Source organism: Hypanus sabinus, chromosome 17 (assembly GCF_030144855.1).
Source record: "Hypanus sabinus isolate sHypSab1 chromosome 17, sHypSab1.hap1, whole genome shotgun sequence".
Taxonomy (NCBI): domain Eukaryota; kingdom Metazoa; phylum Chordata; class Chondrichthyes; order Myliobatiformes; family Dasyatidae; genus Hypanus; species Hypanus sabinus.
Window position 1 is genome coordinate 36,635,794 of NC_082722.1, and position 10,971 is coordinate 36,646,764.

Below are 10,971 nucleotides of genomic sequence, written 5' to 3' on the forward strand. Positions count from 1 at the left end.
AATCCCCTCAAAGTAAATAGAGAGAATGAAACCCAAATAATTAAATCAATCAAGAATTGAAAAGTAGTCATAAAAATGCTTGAAATATAAGTTCAGCTGGAATTAACATTTCAGGCCAATAATCTTTTATATTCGACTTTATTTCAGATTTCCAACATCTACACTAATTGCTTTTGGCTAAGAGTTAGTAGAAAAAACATTTGGTTCAGTATATTTGTTAGAGAGAAATCTGTGAGTTAAATCTTGGCTGATCTGATGGCCTACATGCAACTTCAGAGCTGATGAGCCTTTACTTTTTTCATGTTGAGCACAACGTTAAATAAGCATTGAGGCAAAAAAGGGATCTGGAAAATACTTTGAGAGAATAACTGCAACACTAATCTTTAAGTGTAGTTTGGTAGTAACATTATTGTCCAAGTAGTTCTCAGAGGGGGTTACTGCCAGTCTGGATCTTTGGCAGTTGCCAAGAAGGCCAGCATGAGATAAGAACCTTGTCGACCACTTCCTCATTAAACTTAGTGCCTCAGATGCACCACTGAAGTAGAATTGGCAGTTTTGGCTGAAGCATGGTCCTGTAGAAATGAAATCCAATCAACAAAGTCCACACAATGTGGACTGAATTCTGACTAGATCTAACAACTCAAGGTTGGACATCTGTGTAGCACTTTGGGCTATTAGCAGTAACCAAATGGTATTCTGTTAAATAATGTGCATACACTGGTGACATCCTACATCTCTCTCACCATCCTTGCCATCCCTTCTCAACACAGGAATGCAAGAGATCACTCCAGGAATAGCACCAGGCATAAATGATCAAGATGGCTATATTACATAACTGCATGTATGATAAAGAGTAGGAATACTGGGATATGGACAGTGCTAAACAATGCCAGATACAAGGGATGAGATCAAAGCTCTGCAGCCTTGTCATGTCAGCTGAGAATGATGTTGTGAAACTAAAAATCTCAGTGGAAGTTCTATAGACATCTGCATTATCCACCATGCTGAATGAAAACTGGCACAGCTGGAAAAGCTAAATTCATAACTTTTTCATTCAGAAATAGACAATGGAGAAACTTGATGCTCCGCACCATCATAGAAGGAAGTCTTTGGCTCACAGATTAAGTAAGCTACTGATAGACCCTACTGACTCAGTTGAGTCACATAACAAATTACTCCACTGGATATATCAAAGTTTGTTCATGTCAATTACTATTCCATCGGCCTACTCACTATCACTTACAAAACATTGCAGGCAATGCAAACAAGCTCTAGTTGTTCACCAATAACTATTCATCAGTGTTGGGTATTCCTCCAGAATCCTGAGGTTTTAGATCCCATTATCACCTCTGAAGCAAAAACAATGTACCAGAACTGTAATGCTGCAAGAAACATGGTCCTGACTAGGCTACCTCTGTATAATTAATTAAACATTAACATTTACCCGATCATATCAAAAATACCTAGATATGTTTTAGATTTATTAGTCCTGGCAATTTAGGAAAATGAAGACTAGTTGAGATTAAGGATCAGTTGTGTTACAGTAAGAGAGTTAAATATACAAGTAAGCTTGGATGAAAACATCAATAATCTCATTAAAATTAAGATGGCCTCTGAAGAAGTTGCTCTGAAAATTGATGCTTTTGCTCTGTCACAGTAAAAGGTTTTAATCATACAATTTATCGGAAATAAAGAAAAACATTTAGAAACAAGTCTTCTTGCTATTTCTGCCTAGATGAATCTTTGAAAAGATTTAATCCAAAATATCTCGGCAAATGTTATTCCAAAGGCAATTTGCTCCATTTCTATAGATTAACATTTGAGGAGAATATGCAATATCTGACAATATTGCACAATTTATTTCCAAAGAAAACTGATCCTTAAAATATTGTTAAACAATTGCCAATAGTTGGGGACAATAGAGTTTAAGCAGATTACAGTCATTGATTATCACTCCATCATAATCAACAAAGTATAGGAGAAACAGCTCCTACACCTCATCCAAAACTGATGGGTAATGTCCAATACTTAGCAACCAGGTTAATAATCAACAGATCCAATCAGAACTGAGTAGAACTGAAATGAAGGAAGTTTATGTGTTAACTAAATGTGAGTCTATTCTGCATCTATTACTGAGTGCACTTTTCACTCTGGCACAAAGCCAACATTTCATAAAAATCTCTTAATTTGTGTTCTTCTGTTATTTTAATTACTGAACTCAATGTTAATAAATACACCTTAACCCAGCATATCACTGCTGCCGATGTGGCATGAAAGCCTAGGATTTGAATTAACAGAACATTTGATAGCATGGTTCCATGGAATCACGTGCACACTCTCAAAACAGATAGAGCACACAGATACTTAATGTCTGCCCTGTCGCAATGATCCACAAACTATGTGCCTTTCCAGGAAATAAGGTCTGAGCAGTAGGAAGCTGCCACACACTTGTGCAATAGGGATTACCGCCACAAGGGGAAAAAATGATGTTTCATCCAGGCAAATAATACAAAAGCTTCAAAATCTTTTCAATCCCAAACAATCAAACATTACAGAGACCCATAAGTTTGGATCTGGGCAGGGAGGACAGACTGTCAACAAACACAATGAGTCACCAGAATGGAGGCAAGTTTCACGTCAAAAATAGTATTGATGACTTTTCGATTGGTGTGATGGGAGCGTCCAAAAACACAAATAAATCTTACTCAGGATCCACACAAAATTCTAAAATTGCTGTAAATCTAAATGAACCAATGGCAATGACCTTTTCTAGGCCAACATTCTCAACACTGAGATCTTTGTTGATCCCAATCAGCAGAGTGAGTAGACCTTGTAGGTTCAATATCTGATACCAGATTTCCAAAACAGACAATGTATTCCAAGCTAATAATGGGAAGAGGTTAGCAGATAGACATAAAGTTTCCTTGAAGAAGTGCTCTATCCCTCCTGACTCACATTTACTTGCTTTATGAGCTACTACCTGTCCCATGTGTGGAAAATACCATGATTCTCACAGTGTCTGAATTAGCAACTTCAGAACTCAAGCACTATAGTCAATTAATCCATCTTCCATTCCAGAGGACCAGCTTAGAAGAAGATTAGAAAAATGCTTTCAACAGTTGGGTCAGGTAATTAGACAGACAGGAGACCGCTTTATAAACAAAGTTATTAACTATAGGTAGAAAATGGTTGTGGGAAATGGGCACACAGACTTGTCATTGCTAGTGAGTTGTGAAGACAAGTTTTAAAAGAGCTTTACAATAAAACTTCTGCTCTTATAAATGGAAAGGAAATAGCCAGAAGCATCATTTATTAACTGGCATTAACTTGATAACTTGAAGGAGAGGTAGATCAATGTACTACCTGTAAACATCACAGATTTAGTTCAGCAAAGACCCTTTTACTGAGTTAGAAATGGCCAAAGAGATCTTTCCAGAGTATGAATATTGATTATAGTGAGGAAGAGAATAACAACTTAAAGAAAATCACTTAAAATGAGCAAGGTGAAACATACTGGGCCCTGCACTACAGATGAGCATATTATTGAAGAACTTAGATCCATTTTTCTTGTTTCATCTGAAGATCTATTCCCTTATATGTTTTTGTTTGTGAATTTTTATTCGAGTGTTTTACGAAACAAAGTGGGACTAACTATTCTCGCACTCCATTGTATGGCCTATCAAGTGTTGGTTGGTTGGCATCCATCTGTCTCGAAGGACAATGGGTGATGATGATCATCATCATCACAAGCCTGGGCAGAGGGTACGGAGATCCTGAGATGTCCAGTTGTCAAGATCCCCCTCTTGGCCTCAGGAGTGTAGTCCAAAGGAAAGCTTATGAAGCAATATGTTTGGCACCAGCTCGGCTGCAGGAGCTGCCAGAAGGATGTTCAATGACGTCCAGCCACCTTGGGGGCTCCATTCCGGATTTGCTGTCCAGGTTTACTCCCATAGCCTTCGTCTCTCCTGAGGCTGCCCATCAGGCAGTGGAGCTATCTACCCAGAGCTGGGGATCTGGTTCACGAGCACCAGAACATGTCCACACAATGGTGGGTCTGCTTGCTATGTGTGCAGGGGCCAGACCTCCTCCCTGTCCTCGGTGGTTCAGTCCGAGTCTGAAAGGAGTTCAGTTTCGGTGTGTTGCCAGTGAGAAGACACTACATGTGGCTTGGTGTTGGAGAGGATATCAAGTGTATAACTACGGGATCAATATGAATTGCTGAGAGTACAAGGGTGAGACACTAATATCTCTCCATCCTACAGAACTGTATGGTATCCTTCCCATCAAAAAGTATTTTCTAATCTTCCTGCCAAGGTGGATTATCTCACATTTGCCCTAACTACTGTATCTGACAGATTTTAAGTCATCCATAACCCTTTGCAGTTTCTTTGTGCATACTTTTTCATTTATTTTTACATGGTTACCAAATCTGATTTCATAAAACTTTATTGAAATCAATAATATAGATGGTAAATCATTGAGGTCTGACACTGATCCCTGGGGCAATCCAGACATTACAGCTTGCAAGTCTGAAATTGATCTATTTGTTATATCCATCTTCTTTTTGTTAGCCACAGTTGCTATCTTACCCCAAATGTCATTAGCTCTTAACTTGCACAATAACCTTTTATGTGACATCATATTTTCTGGAATTTCACATATACTACATCTACTTTCAATAGTATTTCAGGTAGAATCTCACCAACACCCTATACACTTGTTAAGACTTCAATACTATGACATTCCAGCTGTCTTTCAATGAACAGAAATATTTCATTTGACTTCTGAATTTCTTGCTGAACCTGATTGCTATCCAACTTGCTTGTTAAATCCTCAAAATATTCTAAAGCATGTCTCCAATCTGATTTCCCTTTCATGAAATCATGTTGACTCTTCCTAATTGTGTGATGATCTTTTAAATATTCTACTGGAATTCTATCAATGATGGAATCCAGTATTTTTTCAATGGTGTATAGTAGCTTAAATGAAAAAAAAAATCAATGTATGAAAAGAAACACATAATCGAGTTTGACTGCTTACACTACTTATCACTGGAGACATTTACTTATCAAGAGTAGGAGCAATATTTGAAATAGATGATACAAAGAGATGCAGAAATGACAAAATTTGAAATGTCAATTGTTCAGCTTCTATAAGGTGTACAAGAGAATATTAAAGAACTAGAGTATATATTCTAGTGCACTCCAGATGACCCTGTGGACATTTTATAAGTAATGCAAGATTCTGTTGAATTAAGCATAAAAAAAACATCTTTGTCAAGCCATGCATTGGATGCAATGCCAGTGAAAGAGGTTCCTTTGAGAAGATCAAACCTACTTAAAAAAAATCAGTGCATCGATTAAATCTGTAATTAATATTTGCACATAAATTGCCCTTCCTTTTCAAAAAGAGGATGGTACTGTGATATACAGTATATAAGTGAATGATGCCTGTGCAAGTGCACATTGTAAAGATATAAAATTATTCTCACAGCTCTCTGTGTAAATCCACAAATTTTGTATTGTTTTGCTATACATTCATTGCACACATGCAAATCATGCTGCATGGAGGCTAATACCAGCTTGTAGCAGGGTTGCTCATAGGAGATTTCCATTCACTCACCTTGTGCAAGCATTTAGATACTTTAATACCAGTGGGAATATGAGTGCACATTAATGCCGAGGAATTCCAGGTTTCCCTCTTAACTAATGGAAACAACCCCTGCCTGGACTAGTTCAAAGAACAGGCAATCAGTGACTGCGAACTCTGCTGGACTTCACTGCGGAAGTTGGGGAATACTGACACAGGAGGGGGTTTCCCACTCCGTATTTGTTGAGCTGAAAATCCTGGTGGGAGGAATGTCTTGGGATCCAAGTGGAAACAACATTGGTGATGAATGGAGCTTGCCAGGGAAACCAATGCCAAGATTGACAGCTGATCGCAGTGTGGGTAAGAAAGAATCAATAACTTCATATGAGTAGTCAAGGTCTGTGAACAGGTTCGTATAACCCACTTGCCAGTAAATTTGCTGTCATCCATCACACTCTGCTCCATATAATCCCCACAATCCTTCCATAATAATTCCCAGCAATCAATTAGATATCCAGCTGCATCACCACTCTCTTAAATATTCACAGTATTGTAGTCTTTGCCTATACATTGTTCAAAACCTACACTTGTGCCTATTTTAACAAAGGTTCACAGATTCATTTATAATCAAAGTATACAACTTTGAAGTTCTTCAATTCTCCAGGTAGCCATGAAACCAGGAAAGAAAAGAAAGGCAGCATGGTCATCGACCCCCAAATCCCACCTCCTTGCGAAAAAAAAGAACGAAAACGGAACAGGCACACCAATCTCAAACCCCTCCTCCCGCATAAAAAAATGAACAAAACGGATCAGACACATCAACGCCCAACCCTTCCCCCTGCACAAAAAGCAAACAAAACGGACTAGACACATCCACCCCCAAATCCCTCCTCCTACAGAAAAAAATGAATAAAATGTAAACAAGTCATTACTCTTATGCTTCTTGATCTCATCACTCAAAATTCAGTGCTACACAATCCTGTCACTTTGATCTGGCCATGCCTTCATTAACCAGGTCCAACACTTGCCTTCATTGGGATCTTCCTCTTCCTTACACAACTTTAAGGTTTATGGTAGTGAATGTCCTAAGGTGATGGAGTTATCCTTATGTTTGATGTGGGGTGTGACGTTGGACTGTGGAGAATGAGTGCTGAGGTGTGGTGTGTCCAAGCAGGGGTCTGTGGATATGTTAAGCCAAGGGTTTATGGGGGTGTGTAGCTAAGGGCATGTGGGCCAGTTTTAGGTTTAGTTTGTGATTTTGAATTCAGAGTTCAATTCTGGCAGTCTGGAAAGAGTTTTCCCTGTGTGGGTTTCTTCCAGGAGCTTTGTTTTCCTCTCACAGTCCAAAAATATACCAGTTAGTAGGTTATTTGGTCAATATAAATTGTCCTATGATTAGGCTAGGGTTAAATAGGTGAGTTGTTGCGCAGTGTAGCTTGTTGGGCCAGAAAGGCCTGTTCCATGTGGTATCTTTTAAAAACGTGTCTTTATTTCTTTCTTCTTGTTTAGGGGAAACACTATTGAGAGTTGATAACTAATAAAAAGGGGGTGTGGATTGTGTTAATATGGTAAGGGGGAACTGCAGACAGAGCCTAAATGTAGACATGGAATGCGGCTGTGATGACACCCAAGTTTCTGAAACTTCATCCGTCATGTTAAAGCATGTAGCCATTGTTGTAACATAAAGTTGGATTTACTGTAAACTAAGACTTGAGGATAATCATTCCATTCTGTAATCAAAGCCTCGTTTGTTACTTAATGAAATCTTTCTGTAACCACAATTCTGTTATCAAAACACAGTTTTACTGTTAATTAGCTTTCTGTGTAATCTTGTCAATTGAGAATGTAAACTTATTTACCTATTGCCCATTATGCCGTTGGCATTTAGGGCAGCAATGAAGGACCCCATTTCTGCTGGGGTTCAGGGCTTCCTTCATAGTGTTATTAGGTTCCCCTCAGTTTTCACTACTGCTAGATATGCAGGTCCTGGGTGGAGACTCAGGAGTACTGTTGCATTCAGAGGTAGAAGGATTTTTCATTGCTGTTTCTGTAATAATTTTGTTTTACCAGTCAAGGTTGCGGGCCCTGATCTGAACCCCTGAAACTGGAGAACCGGTGGACCACTCTTAGTCTGGCCTTTTGACCTGTTCGCAGGAGTGACCCAACCAAGAACCAAAGCATAAAGACCTGACTCCATTCAACATAGATGTCCAGGTCATTGAGGCACATAAGCCTCCAATCCATGACAAAGTTATGGTCCCCTTAGAGGTGAGAATATAAAGGCTGTACTAAATTTGTGCTCAGGAAGATTATAAGACATAGGTGCAGAATTAGGCCATTCAGTCCATCAAGCACTAAGTGCTCTGGCATTCCATCATGGCTGATCCTGGCTCCCACTCAACCCCATTCTCCTGACTTCTTGCCATAGCCTTTAATGCCCTGACCAATCAGAAAATGATCAACTTCCACCTTAAATATACCCATGGATTTGGCCACCACCATGGTTTGTGGCTGAGTATTCCATAGATTCACTACTCTTTGACCAAAAATATTCCTCCTTACCTCTATTCTAAAGGATCACCCCTAAGTTTTGAGGCTGTGCCCTCTATTTCTGGATACCCCCACCATAGGAAACATTCTCTCCACATCTGCCCTATCTAGTCCTTTCAATATTCAGTAGGTTTCAATGAGATCCCTACACATTCTTCTAAATTCCAGTGAGTACAGGCCCCAAGCTGCCAAATGCTCCACATATGTAAACATTTCATTTCCAGAATCATCCTTGTGACCTCCTCTGGACTATCTCCAATGACAACACATCCTTTCTGAGTTATGCGTCCCAACACTGTTGACAATATTCCAAGTGCAGCCTGACCAGTGTCTTAAAAAGGCTCAGCACTGTCTAGTTTTTATATTCTATTCCACTTAAAATAAATGCCAACATTTCATTTGCCTTCTTTACCACCAACTCAAACTGTAAATTAACCTTCTGGGAGTCTTGCATGAGTACTCTTAAGTCCCTCTGCACCTCTGATGTCTGAACATTCTCACCATTTAATCTGCATTATTGTTCCGTTTACCAAAATGCATTGTCATACATTTCCCAACACTGTATTCCATTTGCCACATTTTTTGCCCATTCTTCCAATATGACTAAGCCCTGCTGCAATTACATTGCTTCCTCAGCACTACCTATCTTCGTATCATCTGCAAACTTTGCCATAAAGCCATTGCTGTTATTCCATTATCCAAATCATTGATAAACAATGTGAAAAGTAGCGGGCCCAATACTGACCCCTGAGGAGCACCACTGGTCACTGGCAGCCAAGCAGAAAAGGCCCCTTTATTCCCATTCACTGCCTCCTGTCTATCATCCATTCCACTCTCCATGTCAGTTGCAGCTTCGTGAGTGTCACCTTATCAAATGCCTTCTGAAAATCTAAGTAAATGACATCCACTGCCTTTTCTTTGTCACCATGCTTGTTCCTTCCTCAAAGAACTCAAATAAATTTGTGTGGCAAGATTTCCCTTCAAAGAAACCATACTGACTTTGACTTATTTTATCATTAGTCTCGAAACCTCATCCTTAATAACAGACTCCAACACTTTCTCAACCACTGAAGTTAGGCTAACTGGCCTATCATTTCCTTTCTTTTGCCTTCCTTCCTCCTTAAAGAGTGGAGCGACAGCAGCAAAGTTCCATTCCTCCGGGACCATGCAAGAATCAGGTAATTCTTGAAAGATCATGACCAATCCATCTGTTATCTCTTCAGCAACCTCTCTCAGGATTCTGGGATGTAGTCCATCTGATCTGGGTAACTTATCCACCTTAAGACCTTTGAGTTTGCCTAGAACTTTTCCTTTGTAATAGCCATGGCCCTCACTCCTGTTCCCTGATGCTCATGGATCTCTGGCACACCGCTAGTGTCTTCCACAGTGAAGACAGATGCAAAACACCCATTAGGTTCATCTGCCATTTCTTTGGCCCCTGTTACTGCCACACCAGCATCATTTTCCAGTGGTCCAATGTCCCTTTTACTCTTTCTATAACTTCTGCCCTTATACTTCATAGAAACATAGAAAACCTAAAGAACAATACGGGCCCATTGGCCCACAAAGTTGTGCTGAACGTGTCCCTACCTTAGAAATTACTAGGCTTACCCATAGCCCTCTATTTTTCTAAGCTCCATGTACCTATCCAAAAGTCTCTTAAAAGACCCTATCGTATCCGCCTCAACCACCTTTGCCAGTAGCCCATTCCATGCACTCACCACTCTGAGTAAAAAACCTACCCCTGACATCTCCTGTGTACCTACTCCCCAGCACCTTAAACCTGTGTCCTCTTGTGGCAAACATTTTAGCCCGGGGCAAAAGCCTCTGACTATCCACACGATCAATGCCTCTCATCATCTTGTACACCTCTATCAGGTCACCTCTCATCCTCCATCGCTCCAAGGAGAAAAGGTCGAGTTCACTCAACCTATTCTCATAAGGCATGCTCCCCAATACAGGCAACATCCTTGTAAATCTCCTCTGCACCCTTTCTATGGCTTCCACACCCTTCCTCTACTGAGGTGACCAGAACTGAGCATAGTACTCCAAGTGGGGTCTGACCAGGGTCCTATATAGCTGCAACATTACCTTTCAGCTCCTAAAATCAATTCCATGATTAATGAAGGCCATATGCCTTCTTAACCACTGAGTCAACCTGCACAGCTACAATGGACTCGGACTCCAAGATCCCACTGATCCTCCACACTGCCAAGAGTCTTACCATTAATAATATAATCTGCCATCATATTTGACCTACCAAAATGAACTACTTCACACTTAACTGGGTTGAACTCCATCTGCCACTTCTCAGCCCAGTTTTATATCTTATCAATGTCCCGCTGTAACCTCTGACAGCCCTCCACACTATCCACAACGCCTTCAACCTTTGTGTCATCAGCAAACTTACTAACCCATCCCTCTACTTCCTCATCCAGGTCATTTATGAAAATCACAAAGAGTAAGGTCCCAGAACAGATCCCTGAGGCACACCACTGGTCACTGACCTCCATGCAGAATGTGACCCATCTACAACCACTCTTTGCGTTCTGTGGGCAAGCCAGTTCTGAATCCACAAAGCAATGTCTTCTTGGATCCCATGCCTCTTTACTTTCTCAATCAGCCTTGCAGGGGGTACCTTATCAAATGCCTTGCTGAAATCCATATACACTACACCTACTGCTCTTCCTTCATCAATGTGTTTAGTCACATCCTCAAAATATTCAATCAGGCTTGTAAGGCACAACCTGCCCTTAACAAAGCCATGCTGACTATTCCTAATCATATTATACCTCTCTAAATGTTCATAAATCCTGCCTCTCAGGATCTTCT